Source organism: Myripristis murdjan, chromosome 18 (assembly GCF_902150065.1).
Source record: "Myripristis murdjan chromosome 18, fMyrMur1.1, whole genome shotgun sequence".
NCBI lineage: Eukaryota > Metazoa > Chordata > Actinopteri > Holocentriformes > Holocentridae > Myripristis > Myripristis murdjan.
The window spans coordinates 13,754,681-13,767,414 of record NC_043997.1 but is presented as its reverse complement, the minus strand read 5'-3'; positions in this window follow the sequence as shown (position 1 = coordinate 13,767,414).

Genomic DNA, 12,734 nt, shown 5'->3' with positions numbered 1-12,734 from the left:
GCCTCAGCCACACTTGCAATATATATATTTATTGAGATATTTAAGGTTGGAGGGAGGAAGATGGAGAGGGATGAGAAAGAGAAATGGGGGCTGGATGTACTTTAAGGTTTATTAGGCTAGTGTGCAATCGCAGGCTGCTTGCTCAGGGAAATAAGTGCCCCCGGGCTATATCCCATCCCCACGGCTGCTCACAGGGAGATACTGGAAGAAAGAAAAAGAGGCTGCCTGCGTCTCTGTGTGTGTGTGTGTGTATGTGTGTGTGCATGTGTGTGGGGAGGGGTGCCAGTGTGAAACCGAAGAATGAAGAAGCTAATACTTGAGATGGGACTCCATTTAATGGAAAATCTTGTACATGTGCAGTAATGAGTTTATTTATTAGCAAATCACGACCATTCTCTCCTCGATGTATGAAACTGTGCCACAAAATCCATCAACCCACTCAGTAATTTAGACTGGAAATCAACAAACGCTCAAGTCATTCAAGTGTGTCAATTAAGCGGTGCCAAGAATAGTTTCGCGATGCATGCTTTAACAAGTGAACACTTGTTTTATTTATTTCATTTTCCAGAAATACTACATACGCAAGTGTTGCTGGTTTTCAAAATGTTCCCAGAGATTTCCCGTGCTATGTTTCACCCACACACACGCTCGCGCAGATTTAAACTATGACAGACTGGACCCAATTAAAGTGATCATTTGTAGATCAGGATTTGATCATTTGTGTCCGGTTTGTCTGTCTGCTTGCAGGTGAATAAGCCTGTGAAGCCCCCCCATTTCTCTCTCTCTCTCTCTCTCTCTCTCTCTCTCTCTTCCCTCTTTCCTCTTGGGACCCTCACCTCATCCTCCGAGCTAAACTGACCACCTGTTCCTCTCAACCCGTCTCAATTTACTCCACCATATGCTTCTGGTGCAGCCACTGGCCGGCACAAGCATATAGCTCATGAATAACCTATCGAGTTAATTCTCCCTATTTTATTCCCCAAAACGTTTTATTTATTTGTTGTACTTGCATGGCTAAAGGGAGACATCAATCTCGTTTAAAGCGATCAGAGGAGTAGAGAAATTTCCCTTCACGTGACACTCCTGAGCTACAATCAAACAGTTTTCACATACATCAAACAAATTGATTTATATTGACATTTTTTTGATGTGGTTGTGTACATTGTCTGCATGTATTATGCATCGTCCTTTAACTCATCATCAATCATCTTATATGAATAGGCAGTGAGTAGACACATAATAATACTTGTTATTAAGTTTGTGTAACATTAAAGTTACATAATACTATACAATATATTGATTCAAATATGCAGGCATAATGCTGATTCTATATGGATATGTATGTTTATTTGGAAAAATAGAGCTATTCTCTCCACTCCAATCTCTCTCTCTCTCTTTTTCCTTTTTTCTTTTTTTTGCCTTCTCTTGCTGAAGCTGTGGAAAACATAAGTAATCAAATTGTGCAGTAAAAAAAAAAATGTAACAAAAAGCAGCGGATTACATGCATATTTACATACATAAAATATACACTCAATGCACTGTGGACCTTCACTTACACTAGATTTTCTTCTTTCTTTCTTGTAACATTGACTTTCCAGATAAGTGTTAGATTACAGTAGAATACAGCAGCAACACTTACATTACACTTTTCTCTAACTTATTTTTCCAAGGATGGCAAAGACATTTAAGCGGTTATTTTGGCTGATTGGTTAGGGTTAAGTTAAGAATAGTGTTCATGTTAAGGTAAGGCATAATCTGGTTATGGCTAAGATTAGGGAAAGGCTGTAGAGAATGAATGTAAGTCAATTAGGTCATGACTTTGCTATTCTAGGGGGGGAAAAAATCGCATCCTCAACCTAACTTTCACTTCCTCCTTCCATGGTTGTTGCCATCCTATTGTCTTCCTCGCCACTAAATCCTATTACATCCTCACCATCCTGAGCTGGGAGTGCCTACTCTGCAGTTTTCTCCCCTCTGTTTCCACTGCACATTTTCCTACTTATCCTCTAAATGAAAGCATGACTGATGCAAAAGTATGCAAATTTGACCTTACAGAGAACATGAAATGTGCGGTTTGTATCCAGTAATGCAGTAATAAAATGTGAGTTAGCAAGATGATTAAATATAGTATCCTATACTTAAATTCCTATTAGCATTGCGATGGTGTACTGTGGTTTCCTTGTGGTGCAATGTTGCTTTGAGGCAACATATTTATCAGTTTCCCATTTTATTGTATTTTGTGATTCTTTCTTTTTTATATTGAGATTTAAAGCATGTTTACATAATGACACAGTCAGACCCCCCTCCAACAACTCCCTGTGGCAGCCATCCTCAACCGTGTAATCCCTATTATTCAAAAAAAGAAAAGAAAAACAATCTTAAATACACCGAAAATTAAAGAAAATAATTCTCTGATCTAATCATCACAAAACTCTTTGATTTTACATAACACAGTTGGACTATTACCTTCCTTTTCACCAGGCATCTGAGCCACAGAGACCTCCACATTAATTAGATCAGGATACACGTTAGTCCATTGAGACGGTATGAGCGCGTGGTGGATTCAAACACAATGCAAGCATTTTCTTCAGCAGTTATGCCAGATAGTAAAACACAATGCCTTCCAAAAGTAACCAAAATGTTCCAAAAGTAACATTTTGTGGCGTTACAGCCTGAATTCAAAATGGATTAAATTAGATTTTTTTTTTTTTTTTTTGTTATTCTAAGCACATTAATCCACAATATAAATGTGTTTTTGAGAGCCAGTGCACATTTCTATCCATTTTGAATAGCAGCCTTTCTGATTTGAACACTGTTTATCCATTTGTCCTCATGGCCGTCCAGTTGATTCAAAGCTAGAATCCAGCAACAAAAAGTTATTTCAGTCTCTTGGATAATGTAGTCAGTCCATACAATACCAGATGGCAGTATTGACACAGTTAGAGATACTCCCTATAGATTACTATTGATATTTTTGACGATACCAGGACGAACGTGGGCCGGATACCAAGTGCCGCTAGCTTGTTGGCATGCTGGCCTACCCAAATGTAGCTCACCCTGAATATAATGTTCAACAATATGCTAACAGCACACATAATGGTATTAGAGCCCTCTTAAAAATTCTCAACTACAAAATCTCAACTACATTTTGAAGGGAACTGTGGATTATGTTTGTAATTTATCACAAGAACATTTGTAATAATTTAGTCTGAAGTTGGGATGGTTGGATGGGTCAAACAACTGATTTTCACCCAGGCGACCCGAGTTTGAGTCATTTATGAAGCGACAGAGGTGTTCGGTTGTTGCATATGTAATGTTAGATTGCGTTACAGTTTTTATGCCTAAACCCTAACATTTCACTGACCTTAACCGTGTAATTTCGGTGGCCAAAAGCAACAAAACAGTTTAAAATGTTGCTCGACATGATAAACAAAACATGTTGATTAGAAATGTGTCAGAAACAAACGTAATCCGTGACAAAACAGGTTTCCCCCTTAACATTTTTAAGAATGCAGTTTGGTTGTAGGGGAACCTAGGTTGGTTATTGCCTCAGTTTCATTTAAAAAGTTACAATCACTGAAGGAAATCAGAGGAAGCTGGAGAACTCCTTTAACTTTAGTTGTTGAGCCGTGTAAACAGCGTCTAATTGTTTGGCTAAGTGTGTTGTGAAAGCGTGTTGTGGCAAGAAGCATCTCTATAGTAAATAGGCATGATCAGCACAATGTCCCTCTTGAAATGTGTATCTTGCTCCCACAATAGGTTTCCGCCTCTCAGCTCCATAATGCCGTGTTTTTCCTCCTCTTTGTAAACAGCCTCTTATAGCTTAGGTTAGGCTTGCACTCTGTGATTGTGATGCACCTTCATATTCACCAACTTCTACAATAAGTTACAGGCACAAGCAGATGAGTCTTCTTTATTTTTGTCTTTTGTGTGATGTTGTCGTCATCAATTCAGCCGTGATGCTGGGATTTACTGAAAATCTTGAACGTGCATTGATATACTTGGTTTGGATGCTTAAAGGTGAAACAAGAGGTGAGCTAGATTTTTTTTTTTTAATTGACATCTTTTTTTTACAATGTTAACCAAAATTAACAACTGAGGTGCTGTAGTCCGAATGTTGTCAACCTCTTTAGAGTGGCTCTCCAAATTAAGTGAAGACACATTTTGCGGGTGGGCTATTTGGTGCAATGGACCAGGCAACTAAGGATTGGGGAAACAATGGATGAAACCAAATACAGGCAAATTCCCATAGAAAACTTGCCAATGACCTTTGATTGGAAAGAGGATTTATGTTCCAGTGAGACAGTAACCCGAGGCAGCCAAATCAAAACTGGATTAGCTTCAGAGCAAGAATGTCAAAGATCTTCAGCAGCCCGGCAAAACCCCAGACATGAGTGCCAGCGGCCAATTTGCAGAATGATTTTAAGATCGCTGTTTACAGACACCGCTCATCTGCCGTGACTGAACTTGAACAAAACTGCAAGAACAACTCGGAGAGAATTCCTAAATCCAGAAGTTCCATTAATGGAAAGATCAAAGATCACAAGATCAGTGTGTAATGTATTATTACCTCAGGAGAGCTGCCCATGGCACAATTCAGGATTTCATTTTCTTTTGTTGCATACATGGATAGATATAAAGGAGAAAAACATTCTATATGGTATTTTTTGGTGAATGTTGACTAAAAAGGTCGCTTTCAATCCATTTTGAATTCATGTTATAACAAAATTCAATTGGAGAAAAAGTCAGTCGAATTGAAATCTTTGCAGACAGAGTATTACTTTGATTAGAAACAAAATTGTGATTGAGCATGCCATTTCAGCTCTTAAAACATTTGACATCGTGTACCACACCCAATTCCAAAAAATTCTCCATGGACAGGTACTATTTGTTTGTCCTAGATTAAATGCAGATTTTATGTAAAGTTTGTGGTTGATATTGGAGACAGGTTAGGTGTCATGTAAGTAATTAAAAGAGAAAAGGCAACTGCTCCAATAAAGATATCTGCCAGAACATGGATGTTTTGATCAAGCCAGAATGAAAATAGGAAACCTCAAGAGAGAAAATAGTAATGTTGAAAAACTGGATGGTGAAGATGCCACTTCAGTGATGTTTTGAGTTGTTTTACCATTGTACACCACACAGACAGACGAGAAGAATATAATAGGACCCAAACAATGCTTGGAGCGCTTAAGAGAGAGTGCAGAGTAAACGAAATCCTCCAACCTATATGGAAAGGCTAAGCTTATTTCGATTAGTTTCCAAGATACCTCACCTTCAGAGTTGAGCCATGTCAAGAGCAGTCTCAACACAAATGACCAGAAACCATGCCTAATGTATGGCATTGAGAGCCCACCTGCAGTTTGGTGTCTTTGCAAAGTGGACATTGTGACCAGTAGTTGTTCCACCTTCCCAAATGAATATGGACACTTATCCCAGTAATTTGAAGGAGACGGTAAAAGTATCACAGAGGAGAGGAATTTTACACTGGGTAAAAAAATCTTTGCAACTAATACACAATTTATGCTGACTTGCCCTTGCATTACCAGGCCTCCTTCATGGTGTCTTGAGTTTTTGCTTCTGTGATCTTCAAAACAGCTACAGCACTGCAAAGATGGTTGAGAGACCGTAGCAACAAAAAAATATGGATGTTGAATGACAGTTCAACATCCACAAAGCGCAGTTTTTTATATGTGCAAAATTGATTAAATTATTGAAAATGGATCTTTACACATCTACAATTGGAAGGCTGTATTTGTACTTGATGAAAAAATGAACCACAAACAAAAAATGTTTTTGGTTGTTCAAAGTTGCCAATTTGCAAATGAGTGAAATCATCAAATTCCTTTACATGCAGTCGTGACCACATAATGAAGCTTAACCTCAAGAGCATGTGTGGCTTGCCTTGATATTTTTTCAAAGATCAGCAATGCTGAATCTGGGCTCAGCTAGTTCAGTTCAGTGCCAGTATGAAACCGATTAAAGAAGAGGGAGGGCGAGCTTGTAGTTCTCTCTCCTCTTTCATTCACACACCCCATTGAAATGGACTATGGCTTTGCAGTGAGCTGGAAGCCCATGTGTACACTATAGAGAGATGGAGGATTCACTGACAGACCTTGCTCCTCCTCCTCTGGCTATGCTGTGCATGGGAAGCATGTGATCAGCGCTTCCCATACACACTGGATTAGGCAGACAAGAGGCACAAATGTTTGTGCATCAGCATCAACCGTGCCAAAATGCAAAATGCATTTTTTTCTGATTATCAGGCAGCAAAGTCTAGGGGGTAAAGGAAATAGTAAAGGACTTCAAAAAGGAAACCCCATGGCCATGTAGGTAATAAGGTTTCTATTTAATTCTATTCTATTTAGGATTATGCCTACCTTATAGTGCAACATGGATATATAGCATATTTTATAATACACCATGGTGTTAGATGTGTGTGTAGAAGAGGCATGTTATTTAGAGGCAGCATAATGTGACATTTTGGTATCCATCATAAGCAGTGATACCATATAGGAGCACTGAAATCAAGTGTCTAACAATCGAAAACATGCAGGATACACATATTGTTTTATTAGTATTCTAATGGCATTGTGTGTGTGTTTTTTGTGGTTGTCCAGTTGAGTATAACATAAGGGAACAGAGTACAATCTCTTCAAACCATCTGTCCGTCTGCAGAGGAATGTAGAGGCCCTCTCTGTCAAGCCAATTTGTTCTCCTCGCGAAAATGATCATGACCGCGAGGCACTGTAAAAGCAAAATATGAATCGCTTACTAGTGCGACTGGAGAGAAGAAAAAGGGCTTGACAGCATCAGCACATTTACACTGTGCTGCTATCTCACATCATGGGCCCATCTGATGATTCTGATACTATAGTGTTCTTTATGGAACAAACAAAGTGTGGACAGGAAGCAGAGGCCTGGGTTAAGAAGCCAGAGCGATCAAGTTTAGATTCAATCGCATGAAAAGGAAAACCAGACTGGATGGCCAAGAGAAACTAATTGACCTTCTGTCTGTAACCTGAGCGGACAAAGACTCATTTATCTCTCTGGCTAAGAAAGTACTTTACAAAGCAAAAAGGCAGTATTTCAAGCCCAGAAAACTCAGACAGTGAGGGAACCCTGACTGTGGAACCATGCTGCTGTAAGAACAAACCCTTGTCGAGACCTTCTCTTATGTGCCTCTGCTATGAGATTTCCCTTTCATCCACCCTCCCATGAAAAGTAACACTTGAGGTGCAGGGACTGTTAACCAAGGTAACTGTGTGGTGACTTTAGCTATAACTGCTTATAATGTATACATGTCTAGGAACAAGATCACCACAAGATGCATCGAATTCCAATGACATTATTGGGTTCGGTTGAAGGAGAAGGGTCCAGCGACAGATCAAGACCTCAAAAACCTCCAAAAACACACTTCACCAAACACAGTCTTCATCCTCACCCGAAACTTTACCACACCACATGGTTACCAAACTTTAACCATCTCTAATTTACACCCAAACTTAACCATTTTTAATCTCATGCCTTACCTTGGAAGGTGAATGAGATGGACGTTGCGTGAAGTGGGTGTTCCTTGAGGTTGTTCAGGTCTTCGGTCAGCCACCCGTCCTCATTGGGTTTTTGCGGAGTTCACAGTCCTACTAACTGGCCACAAGGGGCAGCACTGATTCATGAAGAGCTTAACTCTTCACCGATAGCTGGAGAGGCAGCAGAAAGCCTTGGAGCTTTTTCTTTAGATGCTGCTTAGTCTTTTTTCTTTGTGGGTGGTTCCACAGACCTTGATGTAATGTTGATTGAGCTTTCAAGGGCAGAGCGTAGATAGACTTGAAAAAACATAAGGCGTGGGAGAAATAATGGGATCTCCACCACCAATCCACACAGCACACAGACTAGGTCATGTAAAACACAGTTTCGCAAAACTGCAAGTCAAAAGAGATCACGGCAAAAGAGACAGCATGGAAGAAAGAGACAGAGACACAGAAAGAGAGAGAGAGTAAGAGGAAACTGCTCGCCAAGCTTTGTAAAGCATCAGGGATGAAACATCGCCTTCCTCATAAGATGATTATGTTGTTAAATGAGATATGGCAATACTCTTGTAAGCGCTTAATCCAAGGATCTCCAGCTGCCATGCAAATGTAGCAGATGTCAGCAGGATGACACAAAGCCGTGGAATGAGCAACCAAAATTCTCCTCATCCTCCCCACTCCTTCTGTATTATTTAACATAGCCTGGGAGCCCTGTGGTTGCTGGTGCTCATTGTACTAATTCTGTTCACATTTTCAATGGGATCCATGGCAAAGCACACAGCTGGTCAAAACTACCACACACAAACTGTATATATATATATATATATATATATATATTTTTTTTTTTTTTTTCTTGGGGAAAAAAAAGTCTTTGAGAAAGCAGCCAAGCTTTAAAGCTCTTCAGAAGTTGCCAAAACTTGGTAATGCTTGGATGTGCTGTTTTTTTGACCAACTTCTAAGACGCAGTTTCTTTCTGAAGTTTCCCTAAGCTTTGCTGTGCCTTGCTGCAGTTTTCTGGGCATTCCCAGGTGGGATGTTAGGGGTGGGTGGACCGAATCGGAGTGGATTTCCTTAGGGGACATTAAAGTAAAACGTTTAGCTCGCCCCTTTGGGATCCATGTTGATGACATCATGACTATGGAAGCGCGATTGTATGCCACTCCAATCCCATTAAATCAGATAGCATGATAATTTGGTCTAATTTGCCATCAGTCCCACTAATTGCATCTGACTGTCTTTTCCAGAGAGTATTGCAATTCCCTTAAATTGGTTTAACTGTCTGCGATGGGTAATGCTTGAACTCAGCTGAAGGTGATACATGAGTACTTTTTTTTCTTTTGCTCATTGTTTATAATTGGCTTTCTTCTCAATAGTACTGTAAACATGAAAGAATTTTAGTGTATTATAATTGATAATTGTTGAACTCTTTGCTATCCAGTTAATGAATTAAATGTAGGCACTCAGTGTTCTGTATTATTGAAAAAACGTCTCTTCTTACTGAAGTGTAAAATCTCACAAGTACAACCATACATGAGATCAAGCTTGTCAAATCAAAGTCGTCCAAGTACATTTATTGTGTGGCTTTTGATTATTGAGGGTAGCACTGCTGTTTCTGTGTAAAAACAATGTCTCTAACTGCCCCTTTCTCTTTTCCTCTCCCTCTCTTCTTTTTTCATTCTTTTCCCTCTTCCTTATGTGGCGCACAGAGCTTTATGCTCATGTTTGAGTTCTCACTGGCTGACAGGTTGTCACAGATAATAAGTTTTAATTCCCTGCGTGGGACCAAAACTCACTTGCCTTGTAATTTCCCTCATAATTTTATTCCCTTTTGAAGCCCTTGAATGTAGATTGGTGAGATGTCAGTTATAAGTGCAGCAAGCCTAGATAGTAATGTGTTCCAATGCACCATGTCTGGACTCTTTGTCAAATTAAAAGAATGTAAAGTGCATGCTTTTATGTTTTTGTTTGAACTGAACATTCACCATGTCACTGTTTCATCATGAAAATTACTTTTTTCTGTAGGCAGTAGTGCAGGATTTTTGTGGATGTGATTGATTAGTTGGTAGGAAATGAAAATAAAACAGCAACAAAACAAGAAAAAACTGTTAATTCACCGAGGCCTTCTGCATTATAGACTCTTTGGCATATGTGACAAGAGTAGCATCTGTGTAGTGAAAACCTATGGGGTGGTACAGACTCCGGTGAGTCATGTGATCTCACTCCAGCCCCTGCTCCCCATTTGTCCCAGTGGTGATGTGTCTAAACGCACCACAGCAGTTCTGATGGACATTTTGCCTTGAGCTCCCGTGTTCACCCCTCCACCCCTCACTGCCGCTCTCTCCCCAATCCAGAATAATGAGCCTTTCAGAAATTCAACTCAGGGATCTCAGCCCAGTGGTGTGCTGCTCGGCAGCCCAGATTTCTTGCCTCTTCCCCTGCTAAAGCCTTCGCCAGCCCTGGAGCTCCCAGGCCCCTGAAAAATCACAGCTCCGTTGGCCAAGTGTGGCCGCTGTTTCGGCAGGATAAGTTGGCCAGGGGAATATTTTCTGAGTCCCTCTGAATGTAAACTAGGCACCCTTTACTGTCGGCCCGGCTGCCTGGCCTGTCTTTTGCTGTGGATGGCTGGTTAGGCATTCTCCACCTCATAAAGGATGCAGCTGTGCTGTATAAAAAACAAAGACTACCCCTCCGAATTTATGCCCAGGCCTTCCACATTCCAACACAGAATTGTCACAGTCGGGTTCAGACGCTCTCCTAAAGCTGTGGTTGGAGAACTCTGCCTTGTTTAACAGCCGGCCAGCCTAGCAACCAGCAGAGAAACACAAACCTGTATGACATCTTCCACATTCCTGGAATAATCTATCGAGGACGCCCCCACGTGACAGGTTGATAGTTTCAGCGGAGACTGATGTGCATGTGCTCAGCATCACTGCCATTTTCCATGGGCTTTACGCATACTTACCATGGGTGTTCCATGGCTATTCCCTATGGATCTGATGTGATGGATGCTCTTAATGAAGGGTGTTAATTTAAAGTCACCTGCGGGCTACAGCCGTTCCATCCATGTGGCTGCATCATCGCCTATCCAATGTTCTCTCCATACTCTGACAGAGGAAGGCCCAGGGAGAAGCACGGAGATGGAATTGGATTTGAAGCTGTGAGGCAGGTAATAAAAAGCAACACTCCCACACACCAAGGAATGTGATTTCCCCAAGTACCCCTGGCAGACATGTTGAATTTCTTGCCGTAATGTATAGGCAGCCAACCTATTCATAACCGAGAAGGCCCTGGTGACTACACTCGCTGAAGCTTGTTTTCTCATTAAGAGGACCTTTCCTGGTCAAAAATGCAGCAGGTGTACTTTTTCACGCATGTAATATAATGTAGCTGTAATGTACTTTCAGAGTCCCTCCTCTAAACCTCATTGGTTGAACAGAGCACCGCTGATTGTGGGTGATTGGTGGACGCCCAGCCTCTTGAGTCACCCCTTGGTTTCCAAGGTAATGTCTTACTGCACCGAGCAGCCATTTGATATGACTGATGTGGATGCCTGTGCCAAAAAAAAACAAAAAAAAAACACAGGAACTTGAGCAAGCAAGGAGACAATAAAATCTGCATTAAAATCTGTAATATGTTTCTCAAATTCCATCTTATTTTTCCTCTTCATTTTTTATTTTTTGGTTTTATTTTTGCTGGAATTGGATTTTCATGGTTTTATTAGGTAATAATATTTTTTTCCCTCATTTTGCTCATTCCTGCTAGTAAAAATCATATGTGTCTGTGTGTGTGTTTATGTGTTGGTGTGTGTGTGTGTGTGTGTGTGTGTGTGTGTGTGTGTGTGTGTGTGTGTGTGTGTGTGTGTGTGTGTGTGAGAGAGAGAGAGAGAGAGAGAGAGAGAGAGAGAGAGAGAGAGAGAGAGAGAACATTCACAGTTGGTTTTGTCTAAAGCAGAATTTAATTTCCACATTTAATTTCCACAATCTGCACAGAACAGCTGATGGTGTGATTTGTACAGAATATCTGGGAATTGATCTACTTTTGGAGAAAAAGCTGTGTTTCTGAGATCTCTAGATGTTGTTATCGTTTTGTTTCCTGGTGGTCACTTTTCCCCATCCCCTCCTCCTCTTAAAATCATCCAGGCACATGTGTATGCACATTACACAGGCCTAGAGTAAACCACACAAGTCCCTATTGATACAGTCATAGAAAATTAATATCTTTGAAGCAATTTCCCTGAAATCCTACATTACTGGGGGAAATTATAGGACCCGAAGACAGACTGCCCAGATTAGACTGATATATGCATGTATAGAGAAATGGATAACCGAACATGCCTCTGCAAAAAGCTGATTTAAGCGGATTTGTGGTATGGCTAGTGCTGCAACGAGACATATAGGGCATTTTGAGAGATGTACAAAAGTGACAGGAAGAGTGGAAAGTGGAAATAAATAAAGAGAGACGGCAACAACAAAAAAAAGTAAGTCATCACATTTCATATTTCAGAAATGAGACAGTGCGTCAGCTGCACTAAAGTATTACTGCGTCAACTCTGGACCTCTCTGTGCTCTATGCTGTGATCTGCACGGCGTTATTTACATCAGATCTCTGGCCTTCTTATCTTCTCTGCCTGCATTTAAAAGCACAGTCCCGGCTGATTCACATGCGTAATGAGCTCGAGTCAATCAGCTCCTATGGGGAAACGGATACCAGTCGATACTTTCACATGCCTTTTGTGCGACATACTAGCCTGGCTACAGAGCTGCCTTTGAATTGATATAACAAAAAGTAAACTGTGGTACAAGCTCCGCACTACACACAATAGAGAAGTGACAAAAGGCCTACAAAGCCTCTGGACGCCATGTTGAACATGGCCGGCAGCAGGTGTCAGTCCTGGCTAAGGTTGACCTTGCAGAACGGCACCATGTTTCAATTTCCCCTTCAGTAGTTCCAAAGTGGTGTCCGGAGAGGGTTAGGGAGGAGGCTGTCCATGCAAAGGGCCCATAGTCGCTCTCTATCCAGGCCACTAGAGCAGCAGGGATGGCCCAAGGCTGGAACTAAGCCTCGCACCCGCCACCATCAGCCCCGGTGACACTGATCTGCTTTCCCCGCATCACTGCCAAGCCTCAGTCAAGCACCTGTGGTCAACCAGGGGGTGGAAAGAGTACTGAAAATCCCCTCTCGAATAGAAGTTGTGTTAATTTATTA